Genomic DNA, 18748 nt, shown 5'->3' with positions numbered 1-18748 from the left:
ACCAAATGGACCTAACAAATATCTACAGAACTTTTCAACCTACAGTTGCAGAATACACATTCTTCTCACGAGTACATGGAACTTCCTCTTGGACTGACCACATGCTAGGCCGTAAAGCAAGTCTCAGCAAATTCAAAAATATCAAAATCATACCATGCATGAATCTTCTCTGACCACAATGGAATGAAGCTACAAATCAACAACTCAGGAATGTCTAAAACATATGCAAACACATGGATACTGAACAACATGCTCCTGAATGAACAGTGGGTCACAGAAGAAATCAAAAGAGAAAGCAAGTGAGAGTCCTCCAAGATGGATGAATAGGGAGGGAGCACACTGATAGTCTGGGAAAAGATACTTTAATAAAAGTGGAAATACTGTAGTTTCGTGGAAAAGTTAGGGAAATTCTGCAGAGGAAACTCTTCCAAAACTGGTGGACAAGGTGGACATACATGGAGGACACGGGTTCCCACGGCTTGGGACCCCAGCCGCAGAGTCTGTGCACCAGCGCTGGAAAGGGAGGTGAGGCAAAACTGCAGTAGCCAGAGACACTGGCAGGGAAGCAGCAGGAAGAGCCTAGAGGGAACAAGGCTTGAAGCCCCGTGGGGGAAAGTTCACCAGGCTAACTAGAGGAGAGGAAAAAAATAAATAAATAAAATAAATAAATTTAAAGGGACTGGTACGGACACAATTCTCTCTCTCCAGTCACCTTACAAAGGCAAGCAAACAAAGAGCAGGCGCCATTTTGGATATATGTAAAAGCTGCGCCTGCAATCAGCCAACAGAAAAATCCAACTCTGATGGAGAGAAATAACAGGAGGTTAGGACCTAGTGAATGTGTGGAACTAATGAACTAAAAGTGAAAAAAAAAAGACCTAGAGTGTGTGAGAGGATTCATGGAGTACTGGAGAAGTGAGTACTCTCCAGACGCCACAATCTCGGTAACCTTGGCAACCCAGTGGGGGAGTACACGGGAATTTGAGCTTACACTGAAGACTGCACAGATCCTTTGTGTGGTCCTAGGGACAGAGAAGACAAATATTATACCCACAGAGACCAGAGCTCAGAGCTCAGTACTGCCTTCAACTCTGCTCAGCTGTGCAGATTTACTTCCCTTCTGAATAAAGAGAAAGAGATTTACCATGCCTAACCTGGGTGTGTCACCTTTGGCACACCCTTAACACTGAAGAACTGAACAGAGCTCGCTAGCCACACCCATCACAAGCCTCTAAGGATCCATCAAAAGCAGACAGTCCACTTAATCTGGGAAATAGTATACCGAGAAAATCCACCACAGCGAGGGAAAAAGAAAAAGAAAAAAGAAGAAACCAAAGAATATCTCCACAATGCCAAGCAACAAACACAGAAACCAAGGAAACAAGAACAAGGAAGACATTATGATGCTCCCAAATGAACTAGACACCCCAATTCAAGATTATGAAGATGAGGAGATAGAAGAAATGCAAGATATGGATTTCAAAAAATTTATGATACAAACATCTAGAAGTTCTCAAAAATAAATTCTTGAACTACAGAAATCCTTACTGGACAGGATAGAAAATCCCTCCTGTGAAAATGAAATCTTAAGGAGGAATCAAAATGAAATGAAGAAACTAGTAGAACATGGAATTGTGATAGTGAAGAGAAATCATAATGAATTGAAGAATTCAATGGATCAAATGACAAACACATTAGAGAGCCTTAAAAACAGAATGAGTAAAGCAGAAAAGAGAATATCGGACTTAGAAGACAGAGCACAGGAAAGTATACAGTCAAACCAAAGAAAAGAAGAGGAAATTAGAAATTTAAAAAATATTGTCAGGAATCTACAGGATACTATTTAAAAAAACCAACATTCAGGTTCTAGAATTCCTGAAGGCATGGAGAGAGAGAAAGGATTAGAAGGCCTTTTTAGTGAGATACTTGCAGAGAACTTCCTGGGTTTGGAGAAGGACAGAGACATCCTAGTACAGGAAGCTCATAGAACCCCTAGTAAACATGACCAAAAGAGATCCTCACCACGACACGTTGTAATCAAACTCACCACAGTGAAACACAAAGAAAAGATTCTAAAATGTGCAAGAGAGAAATGCCAGATTACTCACAGAGGATCTCCATTTAGACTCACAGAAGATTTCTCATCAGAAACCCTACAGGCTAGAAAGGAATGGCAAGACGTAGCCCAGGTGCTAAGAGAGAAAAACTGCCAGCCCAGAATATTATATCCTGCAAAGCTATCATTTGTGAATGAAGGTGAAATAAAGACCTTTCACAGTAAATAGAAATTGAAAGAATTTGATGCCACTCGTCCAGCCCTGCAAAAGATGCTTAAAGATGTGTTACACACAGAAACACAGAAACACGGCCAAAAAGAAGATAAAGAAAAAAAACCTCATAGTAAAAGATCACAGCAAGTTCAAAGCACATATTAGAAAATATCTTTGGGAAAATGGCAGAGCAAAATTACTACTTATCAATAGTCACATTGAACGTAAATGGCCTCAACTCTCCAGTTAAAAGACACAGACTGGCTGAATGGATTAAGGAACTATTTGCTGCTTACAAGAAACACATCTTTCCAACAAAGATGCATGCAGACTGAAAGTGAAAGGTTGGAAAAAGATATTCCATGCCAACAGAAACCAAAAAAAGCAGGTGTAGCCATATTAATATCAGACAAAATAAACTTTAACACAAAAACTCTTAAGAGAGAAAAGGAGGGGCACTATATAATGATTAAGGGTTCAATTCAACAGGAAGATGTAACTATTATAAATGTATATGCACCTAATTACAGGGCACCAGTTTATTTAAAAGATATGTTAAGGGACTTAAAGGGAAATTTAGATTCCAATACAAAGTACTGGGGGATTTCAATACTCCACTCTCAAAAATAGACAGATCAACAGGACAGAAGATCAACAAGGAAACAGCAGATTTAATTGACACTATTGCCCAAATGGATCTAACAGATATCTACAGAACTTTCAATCCCACATTTAAAGAATTTACATTCTTCTCAGCAGTGCATGGAACCTACTATAGGACTGACCACATACTAGGCTATAAAGCAAGTCTCAGCAAACTCAAAAGAATTAGAATCATACCATGCAGCTTCTCAGACCACAGTGGAATGAAGGTGGAAACTAGCAATTCAGGAATCCCTAGAGCATATGCAAACTCATGGAGACTGAACAATATGCTCCTGAATGAACACTGGGTCATAGAAGAAATCAAAAGAGAAATCAAAAAATTCTGGAAATAAATGAGGATAACAACACAACATATCAAAACGTATGGGATACAGAAAAAGTAGTGTTAAGAGGAAAGTTTATATCAATAGGTGCCTACATCAAGAAATTGGAAAGGCACCAAATAAAGGAGCTTTCAATGCATCTCAAGGATCTAGAAAAACAGCAGCAAACCAGACCCAAATCTAGTAGAAAAGAAATAATTAAAATCAGAGAAGAAATCAACATGATTGAATAAAAATACAAAAAATCAGGCAAACGAAGAGTTGGTTTTTTGAAAACATAAACAAAATTGACACACCATTGGCCAACTAACTAAAAAAAGAATAGAAAATACCCAAATAAATAAAATCAGAGATGAAAAATGAAACATAATAACAGAAACCACAGAAATAAAAAAAATCATCAGAAATTACCACAAGGAGTTGTATGCCAGCAAACAGGGAAATCTATCAGAAATGGATAGATTCCTGGACACATACAACCTACCTAAATTGAACCAGGAAGACATCGAAAACCTAAACAGACCCATAAATGAGACAGAAACTGAATTAGTAATGAAGGCCCTCCCAACAAAGAAAAGCCCAGGGCCAGATGGATTTATTCACTGCTGAATTCTACCAGACATTTAAAGAAGAACTAACTCCAATTCTTCTCAAACTATTCAGAACAATTGAAAAAGAAGGAATCCTCCCAAATTCTTTCTATGAAGCCAGCATCACCTTAATCCCTAAGCCTGAAAAAGATGCAGCATTGAAGGAAAATTACAGACCAATATCCCTGATGAACATAGATGCAAAAATCCTCAATAAAATTCTGGCCAATAGAATGCAACAACACATCAGAAAGATCATCCACACAGACCAAGTGGGATTTATCTGTGGTATGCAGGGGTGGTTCAATGTGTGCAAAACAATCAATGTGATACACCACAATAACAGACTGCAGAAGAAAAACCCTATGATAATCTCAATAGACACCGAGAAGGCATTTGATAAAATACAACACCCTTTCATGATGAAAACTCTAAGCAAATTGAGTATGGAAGGAACATTCCTCAATACAATCAAAGCAATTTATGATAAACCCACGGCCAACATCCTATTGAATGGGGAAAAGTTGGAAGCATTTCCACTGAGATCTGGTACCAGACAGGGATGCCACTCTCACCACTGCTATTCAATATAGTTCTGGAAGTTTTAGCCAGAGCTATTAGGCAAGAAAAAGAAATTAAAGGGATACAAATTTGGAAGGAAGAACTCAAACTATCCTTCTTTGCAGATGATATGATTCTTTACTTAGGGGACCCAAAGAACTCTACTAAGAGACTATTGGAACTCCTACAAGAGTTTGGCAAAGTAGCAGGATATAAAATCAATGCACAAAAATCAACAGCCTTTGTATACACAGGCAATGCCATGGCTGACAAAAAACTGCTAAGATCAATCCCATTCACAATAGCCACAAAAGCAATCAAATACTTTGGAATAAACTTAACCAAGGACGTTAAAGATCTCTACGATGAGAATTACAAAATCTTAAAGAAAGAAATAGAAGAGGATACCAAAAAATGGAAAAATCTTCCATGCTCATGGATTGGGAGAATCAATATCATCAAAATGTCCATTCTCCCAAAAGCAATTTATAGATTCAATGCAATACCAATCAAAATACCAAAGACATTCTCCTCAGATCTGGAAAAAACGATGCTGAAATTCATATGGAGGCACAGGAGACCTCAAATAGCTAAAGCAATCTTGTACAACAAAAACAAAGCCAGAGGTATCACAATACCAGATTTCAGGACATACTACAGGGCAGTTGTAATTAAAACAGCATGGTACTGGTACAGAAACAGATGGATAGACCAATGGAACAGAATTGAAACACCAGAAATCAATTCAAACATCTACAGCCAACTCACATTTGATCAAGGATCCAAAACCAATCCCTGGAGTAAGGACAGTCTATTCAATAAATGGTGCTGGGAAAACTGGATTTCCATGTGCAGAAGCATGAAGCAAGACCCCTACCTTACACCTTACACAATAATCCACTCAACATGGATTAAAGATCTAAATCTATGACCCGACACCATCAAATTATTAGAGAACATTGGAGGAACCCTGAAAGATACAGGCCCAGACTAAGACTTCCTGGAAAGGACCCCGGAAACACAGGCAGTCAAAGCCAAAATTAACAATTGGGATTGCATCAAAATGAGAAGTTTCTATACTGCAAAACAAACAGTCAGGAAAGTGAAGAGGCAACTGACAGAATAGGAAAAAATATTTGCAAACTATGCATCAGATAAAGGTTTAATAACCAGAATCTACAAGGAGATCAAGAAACTCCACAACAACATAACAAGCAACCCACATAAGAGATGGGCCAAGGATCTCAATAGACATTTTTCAAAAGAGGAAATCAAAATGGCCAACAGACACATGAAAAAATGTTCAAGATCACTAGCCATCAGGGAAATGCAAATCAAAACCACAATGTGGTTTCACCTCACCCCGGTTAGAATGGCTCACATACACAAATCTACCAACAACAGATGCTGTCAAGGATGTGGGGAAAAAGGGACACTAATTCACTGTTGGTGGGAATGCAAGCTGGTAAAGCCACTATGGAAGTCAGTTTGGAGATTCCTCAGAAACCTGAATATAACCCTAAAATACAACCCAGCCATCCCACTCCTTGGAACTTACCCAAAGTAAATTAAATTGGAAAACAAAAAAGCTGTCTGCACCTTAATGTTTATTGCAGCTCAATTCACAATAACTAAGATGTGGAATCAACCTAAATGCCCACCAAGAGTAGACTGGATAAAAAAATTATGGGATATGTATTCTACAGAATACCATACAGCAGTAAAAAAAATGAAATCTGGTCATTTGCAACAAAATGGAGGAATCTGGAAAACATCATGCTGAGTGAAATAAGCCAGTCCCAAAGGGACAAATATCATATGTTCTCCCTGATCGGTGACAACTGATAGGTGATTACTGATGCCATGAACAAGAATGTCAATTTGTTAAGTCAACAACAGCTGTTACTGTGCACCTACTCCTCATGTAGGATCTCTGTCCTTAATGTGTTATACAATGTTACTTAATGCTATAACTAGTACTCAAACAGTATTTTACAGTTTGTGTTTCGGTGTGGGTGCAAACTGTTAAAATCTTTGCTTAGTATATACTAAATTGATCTTCTGTATATAAAGATGATTGAAAATGAATCTTGATGCGAATGGAATGGGAGAGGGAGTGGGAGATGGGAGGGTTGCAGGTGGAAGGGAAGTTATGGGGCAGAAAAAGCCATTGTAATCCATAAACTGTACTTTGGAAATTTATATTTATTAAATAGAAGTTAAAAAAAGAGAAATCAAAATATTACAGTAAACAAGTGCTGACAACACAATCTATGAGATACAGCAGAAGCAGTGATAAGACGAGAGTTTATATTAATTGGTGTCTACATCAAGAAATTGGAAAGGCACCAAACAAATGAGCTATCAATGCATCTCAAGTATCTAGGGAAACAACAGCAAAGCAAATCCAAAACTAGTAGGAGAAAAGAAATAATTAAAATTAGAGAAGAAATCAACAAAATTGAATCCAAAAACAATACAAAGATCAGCAAAATGAAGAGTTGGTTTTTTGAAAAAAATAAACAAAATTGACACACCATTGGCCCAAGAATCTAAAAAAGGAGAGAAGACCCAAATCAATAAAATTAGAAATGAAAAAGCAAATGTAACAACAAACACTACAGAAATAAATGGAATCATCAGAAATTACTACAAAGAGGTGTATGCCAAAAAACTGGGAAACCTAAAAGAAATGGATAGATTCCTGGATATATACAACCTACCTAATTTGAGCCATGAAGTCATAGAAAACCTAAACAGCCCCATGACCAAGCTGGAAATTCAATCAGTAGTAAAGGACAGCCCTACAAAGAAAAGCCCAGGACAGAATGGCTTCACTGCTGAATTCTACCAGACATTTAAAGAACTAACTCCAATTCTCAAATTATTCAAAACAGTCGAAAGGGAGGGAATCTTTCTATGAAACCATCATCAACAAAATTCCTAAACCTGAAAAATATGCAACAGAGAATTACATAACAATTTCCCTGATGAACATAGATGCAAAAATCCTTAACAAAATTCTAACCAATGGAATCCAACAACACACCAGAAAGATCATCCACCCAGACCAAGTGGGATTTATCCCTAATATGCAGGGATGGTTCAACATTCACAGATCAATCAATGTGATACATCATATTAACGAACTGAAGAACAAAAACCATATGATTATCTCAATAGATGCAGAAAAAAAGCATTTTATAAAATACAACATCTTTCATGATGAAAACTCTAAAGAAGGGCTGTCATTGTGGCACAGTGGGTTAACGCCCTGGCCTGAAGTGCCTGAGTCCCATATGGCACAGGTTCGTGACCCGGCTGCTCCTCTTCCAATCCAGCTCTCTGCTATGGCCTGGGAAAGCAGTAGAAGATGGCCCAAGGACTTGGGCCCCTGCACCGGTGTGGGAGATCCAGAAGAAGCTCCTGGCTCCTGGCTTCAGATCAGCGCAGCTCCGGCCATTTCGACCAATTGGGGAGTAAACCATCGGATGGAAGACCTCTCTCTCTCTGCCTCTCCTCTCTCTGTGTAACTCTGACTTTCAAATAAATAAATAAAAATCTTTAAAAAAAGAAAAAAGAAAACTCTAAACAAATTGGATATAGACATTCCTCCTCATTCAAGGCAATTTATGACAAACCCACAGCCAGCACCCTATTGATTGAGGAAAGGTTGGAAGCATTCCCACTGAGACCCAGTACCAAACAGAGATGCCCACTCTCACCATTGCTATTCAATATAGTCCTGGAAGTTTTAGCCACAGCCATTGGGCAAGAAAAAGAAAACAAAGAGATACAAACTGGGAAGGAAGAAGTCAAAATATATCTATTTGCAGATGACATGATTCTCTATATAGGGGATCTGAAAGACTGCATGAAGGGTCTATTGGAACTCATTGAAGAGTTTGGTAGAGTAGCAGGATATAAAGTCAATACACAAAAATCAATAGCATTTGTACAGACAATGCCAAGGCTGAGACTGAACTTCTAAGATCAATCCCATTCACAACAGCTACTAAAAATATCAAATACCTTGTAATAAATTTAACCAAGAATGTCAAAGATATCAGCAATGAGAATTAGAAAACATTAAAGAAATAAATAGAAGAATATACAAAAAAATGAAAAAATCTCCCATGTTCATGGATTGGAAGGATAAGCATCATTAAAATGTCCAATCTTCTGAAAGCAATTTCCAGATTCAATGCACTACCAATCAAATTACCAAAGACATTCTTCTCAGATATAGAAAAAATAATACTGAAATTCATGTGGAAACATAAGAGACCTCAGAGAGCTAAAGCAATCTTATACAAAAAAAAACAATGCCGGTAGGCATCACAATACAAGATTTCAAGACATACTACGAGGCAGTTATAATCAAAACAGCCTGGTACTGATAAAAAATCAGATAGACAGATCAATGGAATAGGACAAAATTGCGAGAAATCAATCAAGCATCTACAAACAACTTATATTTCACCAAGGAGTTAAAACCAATCCCTGAAGCAAGGACATTCTCTTCCACAAATGGTGCTAGGAAAACTGGATTTCCACATGCAGAAGCATGAAGCAAGACCCCTACCGTATACCTTATACAGAAATCCACTCAAGGCCGGCGCCGCGGCTCACTAGGCTAATCCTCCGCCTTGCGGCGCCGGCACACCGGGTTCTAGTCCCGGTCAGGGCGCCGGATTCTGTCCCAGTTGCCCCTCTTCCAGGCCAGCTCTCTGCTGTGGCCAGGGAGTGCAGTGGAGGATGGCCCAAGTACTTGGGCCCTGCACCCCATGGGAGACCAGGAGAAGTACCTGGCTCCTGCCATCAGATCAGCGTGGTGCACTGGCCGCAGCGCACAGGCCACAGCGACCATTGGAGGGTGAACCAACGGCAAAGGAAGACCTTTCTCTCTGTCTCTCTCACTGTCCACTCTGCCTGTCAAAAAAATAAAAATAAAAAAATAAAAAAATCCACTAAACGTGGATTAAATTTTGAAATCTATGACACGACACCATCAAATTAATAAAGAACATTGGGGAAACCCTGCAAGATATAGGCACAGGCAAAGACTTCTTGGAGAATACCTGAGACATAGGCAGTCAAAGCAAAAACAACAAATGTGATCACATAAAATTGAGAAGTTTCTAAACGGCAAAAGAAACACTCGGAAAAGTGAAGAGGCAACCCACAGCATCAGAGAAATTATTTGCAAACTATGCAATTGATAAAGGATTAATAACCAGAATATACAAAGAGATCAAGATACTCCACAACAACAAAACACAAACAACCCACTTAAGAGATGGGCAAAGGACTTAAACAGACATATTTCAAAACAGGAAATCCAAATGGCCAACAGACACATGAAAATATATTCAGGATCACTAGCCATCAGGGAAATGCAAATCAAAACCACAATGAGGTTTCACCTCACCAAATTAAGATGGCTTTCATACATAAATCAATAAACAACAAATGCTGGTGGGGATGTGGGGAAAAAAGTACCCTAATCCACTGTTGGTGGGATTGTAGACTGGTAAAGCCACTCTGGAGGACAGTATGGAGATACCTCAGAAATCTGAATACAGACCTACCGTATGACCCAGCAATTCCACTCCTGGGAATTTACCAAAGGGAAATGATATCAGCATATAAAAGAGTTATCTGAACCCCCATGTTTATTGCAGCTCAGTTCACACTATCTAAGACACGGAACCAACCTAAATGCCCGTCAACCAAAGAATAATAAAGAAATTATGGGATATGTACACTATGGAATACTACACAGTAATAAAAAAAATCCAGTCATTTACAACAGAATGGATGGATCTGGAAATCATCATACTTAGTGAAATAAGCCAGTCCCAAAGGGACAAATACCATATATTCTCCCTGATCTGTAAGAATGGATAGAGCACTGAAAATGAAACCTAAAGAAGTGAAACTGACACTTCAAGAAGGGATGACTTGAGCTACTCTTGTCTTGACTATTAAGGAACCACTTTGGTTTTTGTTTGTTCGTTTTTTTGCTCTTCATACTATTTGTTGAACCCTTTACTTAGCATAGAGTTAACCATAGGTGTATAAAGTCAATTGAGGGAGAAGCCAAGACAGCGGTATAGAAGCAAGATGTGCCGAGTCACACAGAGGGAGATTGATGAATAGATGGGACAGTCAGGCGACGGAACCACGGAAGGTTGGCGCAGGGTGGCACGGGAGTACACCAGAGAGTGCTGGAGACCACACCAGGGAAGGTAGAGGTGCCCAAACTGCAGAAAGAGAACACAACAAAGAACCAGTGAAATATGGTAGCCACTGGGGCAGCTGCAGCAGGGCAGCTTCAGCAAACCCATCTATATATTGCCTTCAGGAATCACACCTCACCAGGAAAGATGCACGCAGATTGAAAGTGAAAGGATGGAAAAAGATACTCCAAGCTGACAGAAACCAGAAAAGAGCTGGTGTGGCCATCCTAATATCAGACAAAATAGACTTTAACACAAAAGCTATTAAAAGAGGCAAAGAAGGACACTATATAATGATTAAAGGATCAATCCAACATGAAGACATTACTATTATAAATTTATATGCACCTAATTACAGGGCACCTGACTACTTGAAAGAATTACTAAAGGACTTAAAGGGAGATATAGACTCAAGTACAATAGTAACAGGGGACATCAATACTCCACTTTCACCAATGGACAGATCAACCAGACAGAAAACTAACAAGTAAATAACATAGCTAATTGACACTATAGACCAAATAGACCTAGTAGATATCTACAGAGCCTTCCACCCCACATCCACAGAGTACACATATTTCTCCCCAATACACGGAACTTACTCTAGGATTGACCACATGCTAGACCATAAAGGGAGCCTCAGTAAATTCAAAAAAATTGAAATTATACAATGCATCTTCTCAGACCAGAATGCAATGAAACTCGAAGTCAACAACTCAAGAATCACTGCATCATATGCAAACACATGGAGAATGAACAACATGATTCTGAATGAACAGTGGGTCATAGAAGAAATCAACAGAAATAAAAAAATATCTAAAAACAAACAAAAATGACAATACAACTTATCAAAACTTGTGGAATACAGCAAAAGCAGTGCTAAGAGGAAAGTTTATAGCAATTGGTGCCTACATCAAGAAACTGGAAAGGTACCCAATAAATGACCTCTCTATGAACCTCAAGGATCTAAAAAACAGCAGCAAACCAAAGGCAAATCCACCAGAAGAAAAGAAATAATAAAGATTAGAGAAGAAATAAACAGAATTGAAACCAAAAAAAAAAAAAAAAAACAATACAAAAGATCAGCAAAACCAAGAGCTGGTTCTTTGAAAAAATAAACAAAATAGACACACCATTGGCCCAACTAACCAAAAAAAGGAGAGAGAAGACTCAAATCAGTAAAATTAAAGATGGTAATGGAAATTTAACAACAGACACAACAGAAATAAAATGAATCATCAGAAACCACTACAAAGAGCTGTATGCCAACAAATTGGGAAACCTAGAAGAAATCTATAGATTCCTGGACACATACAACCTTCCAAAACTGAGACATGAATATATAGAAAACCTAAACAGGCTGGCGCCACGGCTCGCTAGGCTAATCCTCCACCTTGTGGTGCCGGCACACCGGGTTCTAGTCCCGGTCAGGGCGTCAGATTCTGTCCCGGTTGCCCCTCTTCCAGGCCAGCTCTCTGCTGTGGCCAGGGAGTGCAGTGGAGGAAGGCCCAAGTCCTTGGGCCCTGCACCCCATGGGAGACCAGGATAAGTACCTGGCTCCTGCCAGAGATGATCAGTGCGGTGTGCCAGCCGCAGCGCGCCGGCCGTGGCGGCCATTGGAGGGTGAACCAATGGAAAAGGAAGACCTTTCTCTCTGTCTCTCTCTCACTGTCCACTCTGCCTGTCAAAAAATAAAGAAAAGAAAAAAAAATAAAAAGAAAAGTAAACCTAAATATACCCATAACCATGAAAGAAACTGAATCAGTAATAAACGCACTACCAAAAAAGAAGAGGCCAGGACCGGAAGGCTTCACCGCTGAATTCTACCAGTTATTTAAAGAACAACTAATCCTAGTTCTTCTAAAATTATTCAAAACAATTAAAAGGGAGGGAATCCTCCCAAATTCTTTCTATGAAGCCAATATCACCTTAATTCCTAAACCCAGAAAAGATGCAACAGAGAAAGAATACTATAGACCTATCTCCCTGATGAACATAGATGCAAAAATACTCAAAAAAATCCTGGCCAACCGAATCCAACCTGGACCAAGTCAGATTTATCCCTGGTTGAACCATCCCAGGGATGGTTCAACATTCAAAAATCAATCAATGTGATACATCACATTTACAAATTGAGAAACAAAAATCGTATGATTATCTCAATATTTGCAGAGAAAGCATTTGACAAAATACAACACCCTTTCATGATGAAAACTCTAAGCAAATTGGGTTTAGAAGGTACATTTCTCAACACGGCAATTAATGACAAACCCATGGCCAGCATTATATTGAATGGGAAAATGTTGGAGGCCTTTTCATTGAAAACTGGCACCAGAGATGATCACTCTCACCATTGCGATTCAATATAGTCCTAGAAGTTTTAGCCAGAGTCATCAGGCAAGAAAAAGAAATTAAAGGGATACAAATGAGAAAGGAGGAAGTCAAACTATCCCTATTGGCAGATGACATGATTCTATATTTAGGGGATCCAAAATATTCCTCTAAGAGACTATTGGAACTCATATAAGAATTTGATAAAGTAGCAGGATACAAAGTCAATGCACAGAAATCAACAGCCTTTGTATACACAGACAATGCCATGGCCGAGAAAGAACTTCTTTTTTTTTATTTATTTTTTTTTTGACAGGCAGAGTGGACAGTGAGAGAGAGAGAGAGAGAAAGAGAAAGAACTTCTAAGATCAATCCCATTCACAATAGCCACAAAAACAATCAAGTACCTTGGAATAAATTTAACCAAGGATGTCAAAGACCTCTATGATGAAAATTACAAAATATTAAAGAAATAGAAGATGACACAAAAAATGGAAAAATCTGCCATGTTCATGGATTGGAAGAATTAGTATCATCAAAATGTCCATTCTCCCAAAAGCAACTTACAGGTTCAACACAATACCAATCAAAATACCAAAGACATTCTTCACAGATCTAGAAAAAATGATGCTGAAATTCATATGGAGGAATGGGAGAATGCAAATAGCTAAAGCAATCCTACACAATAAAAACAAAGCCGGAGGCATCACAATTCCAGACTTCAAGACATATTACAGGGCAGTTATAATCAAAACAGCTTTGTACTGGTACAAAAAAAGATGGATAGACCAATGTAACAGAATAGAAACACTGAAAATCAATCCAAACATCTACAACCAACTCATATTCGACAAAGGAGCTAAAACTAACCCCTGGAACAGGGACAGCCTCTTCAACAAATGGTGCTGGGAAAATTGGATGTCCACATATTTAAGTATGAAACAAGACCCCTATCTTACACCATATACAAAAATCCACTCAACATGGATTAAAGATCTAAATCTATGCCACGACACCATCAAATTAATCGAGAGCATGGGGAAACCCTTCAAGACATTGGAACAGGCAAAGAGTTCCTGGAAAAGACCCCAGAGGCACAGGTAGTCAAAGCCAAAATGAACAAATGGGATTACCTCAAATTGAGAAGTTTCTGTACAGCAAAAGAAACAGGAAAGTGAAGAGGTTACCAACAGAATGGGAGAAATTATTTGCAAACTACGCAACTGATAAAGGATTAACAACCAGAATCTATAACATGATTAAGAAACTCCACAGCAACAAAACAAACAACCGAATAAAAAGATGGGCCAAGGACCTTAACAGACATTTTTTCAAAAGAGGAAATGCAAATGGCGAACAGACACATGAAAACACTCAGGATCTCTAGCCATCAGGGAAATGGAAATCAAAACCACAATGAGGTTTCACCTCATCCCAGTTAGAGTGGCCCTCATAAGAAATCAACAAATGACTAATACTGGAGAGGATGTGGGGAAAAGAGCACCCTAACCCACTGTTGGTGGGAATGTAAACTGGTAAAGCCACTGTGGAAAACAATATGGACATAACTCAAAAACCTGAATATAGACCTACTGTATGACCCAGCCATTTCACTACTGGGAGTTTACCCAAGGGAAATGAAATCAGTAAACAAAAGAGCTATCTGCACCTCCATGTTTATCACAGCTCAATTCACAATAGCTAAGATATGGAAGCAACCTAAATGTCCATCAGCCAAAGACTGGATAAAGAAATTGTGGGATATGTACACTATAGAATACTACAAAGCAGTAAAAAAGGATGAAATCTGATCCTTTGCAACAAAATGAAGCAATCTGGAAAACCTCATATTTAGTGAAATAACCCAGTACCAAAGAGACAAACACCATATGTTCTCCCTTATTTGGGAGAATTAATAGTGCAGCTAAAATGAAACCTATAGAAGCGAAATAGTCACTTTTAGAACTAATGTCTTCTAGAATCCTTGACCTGATTGTCGAGAGACAGTTAACTATTGTTACTTTATACTGTGTATATCCTTTTTGTTTTGTGTTGTCGGTTTTCTTTCCTCTGTTTTATTTCTCTCTCTCTCTCTCATCTCTATAGGTTGAACTCTCTATATTACACAGAATTAATTACATGTATTTTTTTTGACAGGCAGAGTGGACAGCGAGAGAGACAGAGAGAAAGGTCTTCCTTTGCCGTTGGTTCACCCTCCAATGGCTGCCGCGGCCGGCACGCTGTGGCCAGCGCACTGCACCGATCTGATGGCAGGAGCCAGGTACTTATCCTGGTCTCCCATGGGGTGCAGGGCCCAAGCACTTGGGCCATCCTCCACTGCCTTCCCGGGCCACAGCAGAGAGCTGGCCTGGAAGAGGGGCAACCGGAACAGAATCCGGCGCCCTGACCGGGACTAGAACCCGGTGTGCTGGCGCCGCAACGTGGAGGATTAGCCTAGTGAGCCGCGGCGCCGGCCAATTACGTGTATTTTAAAGCAACTGAAAAAAGATCCCAGTTAAAAACAAGGGAGGGAATAAGATGTGGAGGAAGTAGTCTAAAACTGTAAAACAGTATAGTTCTGCATACAGGCATATAGACTTACCTCTCAGGGTACAGCCTAAGAACTAATCACGGGGCTCCAAACCCATAAGAATCAGTGGTATAAACACCATCTTCACTGTTACAATGATCCTATTAAATGTTAAAGGCAACAGATAGACCAGTCTAAGTTTAAAAGTGATGAAATAAGTAACATCATGTACCCGGTAAAAATAATAGAATTAAAAAAGGAAGGAAGGACCAACATGGGAATCAGTCCACACAGCAGACTCCTAGAATGGCTTTTGCAGTAAATAACATTCTGACCTCAGAATCAACTAATAAGGCTTCCTGGTCGGGCTGAAAGGCCTGCAAGACCATCTTAGGCATGGAAAGACAAGACTCTGTGGAATAAAATCCTACGTGGAGGAACTCTGTGAGACCTCAGAGGAAAGGAAGAGTCAAAGAAGGAGACGCTCTTCTCTGAAGGGAGAAGAGACCATCCTCTTTGCTTATGTCCATGTCCAAATACCGACAGAGTCTTTGGTCACACAAGGCCTCCATAGCCCTGACAGCTCATGACAAGAGCCTTGGATGCTCACTGACATGATAAAAAAAAAAGAATGTTAATTGTTAAAGGAACAACAGTAGTCACTGTGCACTTGCTCCCCAAGTAGGACCTCTGTCCCTATTGAACTGCAATATGAGAACGGACTGCAAATGCTCTCCCCAAACTGTACTCTGTATGTTGTGTGTGGGCATGGGGGCAAATTGTTGAAATCTATGATTAGCATAGAGTTGGTCCTCTGTATATAAAGTCATATTAAAAATGATCCATAATGAAGAAAGAGATGGGAGAGAGAATGGGAGGTGGGATGGGAGTGGGGTGGAGGGCATGGGGGAAAGAACCACTGTATTCCTAAAGTTGTATCTATGTAAAAATGCATTCATTAAATAAAAAAGGAAAAAAGTCAATTGAGGATGAATCTCAGTAAGAAAGACTAGTGGGAATAAGAGAGGGAGGAGGAAGTTTGTAACTGTAATGCTGTATAGTTCTGCGAACATTCCTAAGGACTAACTTCTAAGTATACAGTTTAAAAACTTGTCATTGGACTTCAAATCCCATTAAGCTGGGTGATAAAAATGTCATATTAAGTGTTAAAGTGATCATATTAAGTGTTAAAGTGAACATATAGATAGAATTAAGTGTTAAAATGACCATGTTAATAGGATCAAGTGTGGGGTAATTATAGTAGAAAGAATTTAAAAGGAGAGAATGTTCCAAAATGGGAAGCAGTCCACACAGCAGACTCAGAATGAAAATTGTTTTAAGTAACACTCTGACCTCAGAATCAGACCTTAAGGCTTCCTGGTCTTGCTGAAATGCATGTGAGAGCATTTCAGGCATGGAAAGCCAAGACACTGTGGCAAAAAAAAAAAAAAAATACTCTACATGAAGGATCTCTGTGAGTGAGATCCCAAATGAAAGAAGTGGCCATCAAGGAAGGATGTACTTTTCTCTAAAAGGAGGAGAGAACTTCCACTTTGCTTATGGCTTTGTCTAAATACTGACCGAATTTGTGGATTCAAAAGGCTTCTATAGCCTAGGCAGCACACGTAAAAAGCCTCGGGTGGTCACTGACGTCATACGTAAGAATGTTAATTGTTAAATTAACAACAGGAGTCACTGTGCACTAACTCCCCATGCAGGACCTCTGTCCTCAATGAGTTGTATTATTAAAGTTAAATGTAGGCTGGCGCTGCAGCTCACTAGGCTAATCCTCCGCCTTGCGGCACCGGCACACCAGGTTCTAGTCCCAGTTGGGGTGCCGGATTCTGTCCCAGTTGCCCCTCTTCCAGGCCAGCTCTCTGCTGTGGCCAGGGAGTGCAACAGAGGATGGCCCAAGTCCTTGGGCCCTGCACCCCATGGGAGACCAGGATAAGTACCTGGCTCCTGCCATCGGATCAGCGCGGTGTGCTGGCCGCAGCACACTGGCCACAGTGGCCATTGGAGGGTGAACCAATGGAAAAGGAAGACCTTTCTCTCTGTCTCTCTCTCTCACTGTCCACTCTGCCTGTCAAAAAAAAAAGAAAGTTAAATGTGATACTTGTTCTCAAAGAGTTTGTGTGTGTGTGCGCATGGGTGTGCCAAGTTGAAATCTTTACTTAGTATAGAGTTGGTCTTCTGTGTACAAAGCTAATTGAAAATGAATCTTGAGAAAGGGCCTGGAAGTGGAGGAGGAGGAGGGGTGGAAGTGTGGGTGGTAGGCAGGTATGGTGGGGAGAAAACTATATTCCTAAAGTTGTACATATAAAATTTGTATTCCTTAAAAATTAATTAATTTTTTAAAAATAAATCAAAAAAGAAAAAATGTCTGTAACAGTACTACTGCAAACATAATTTTGTAAAACTATATTTATATATTTGTCAAACCAATGGTTAAAAATATTATTATAGGCCGGAGCTGCAGCTCACTAGGCTAATCCTCCGCCTGCGGTACCAGAACTCCGGGTTCTAGTCCCTGTTGGGGCGCCGGTTCTATCCCAGTTGCTCCTCTTCCAGTCCAGCTCTCTGCTGTGGCCCAGGAGGGTGGTGGAGGATGGCCCAAGTGCTTGGGCCCTGTACCCGCATGGGAGACCAGGAGGAAGCACCTGGCTCCTGGCTTTGGATCTGCGCAGCAATGGCTGTAGTTGCCATTTGGGGGGTAAACCAACGGAAGGAAGACCTTTCTCTCTGTCTCTCTCTCTCTCTCACTGTCTAACTTTGCCTGTCAAAAAATATATATATTATTATAGTTTTAATGCCCTGTGATTACTTTAAAATTTACTGTATATGGATGAAATGATCATTTGTCCACATTCCCATTTAATTAGGATCTTTTTGTTTTTGCTAAACTTATTTGGTAAAGCATTAAGACTTTTTACAGTAATGTAACTTTAAAAGATGTTATCTCAAAAGCTAAAAGAGAGGCGGGGAGGGGAGGAGAAGGAAAGAAGAGAGGGAGAGAGATGCAAGGGGAGGAAGGAGGAAACAAACAAACAAACAAGAGGGAAGGCGGGTGGAAGGGTAGGAGGGAAAGAGCAGGAGGGAGGGGGAGAAGAAGGAAGGGAGTATCATTACATTCTTAGAACTGTATCTGCAAACTATATTGAATCTGTTTAAAAAAAAAAACTAGTTGAAAGTAAAAATAAATAAGTTAGAAAAAAAAAGAACAGAACCAGGAGTG

At 39.6% G+C, this 18748-nt stretch overlaps 1 protein-coding gene across 1 annotated transcript in view; it reads right to left on the bottom strand.

The window, feature by feature from the left end:
• Nucleotides 1–18748, bottom strand: part of LOC100340535 (nuclear RNA export factor 2) — a 92946-nt gene that overhangs the window by 71509 nt on the left and 2689 nt on the right. The gene's annotated exons all lie outside the window — the stretch shown is intronic.

The sequence above is a fragment of the Oryctolagus cuniculus genome, chromosome X (assembly GCF_964237555.1).
Source record: "Oryctolagus cuniculus chromosome X, mOryCun1.1, whole genome shotgun sequence".
Lineage (NCBI taxonomy): Eukaryota > Metazoa > Chordata > Mammalia > Lagomorpha > Leporidae > Oryctolagus > Oryctolagus cuniculus.
The sequence above is the reverse complement of the archived record's forward strand: the minus strand, read 5'-3'. Positions and strand labels throughout refer to the sequence as shown.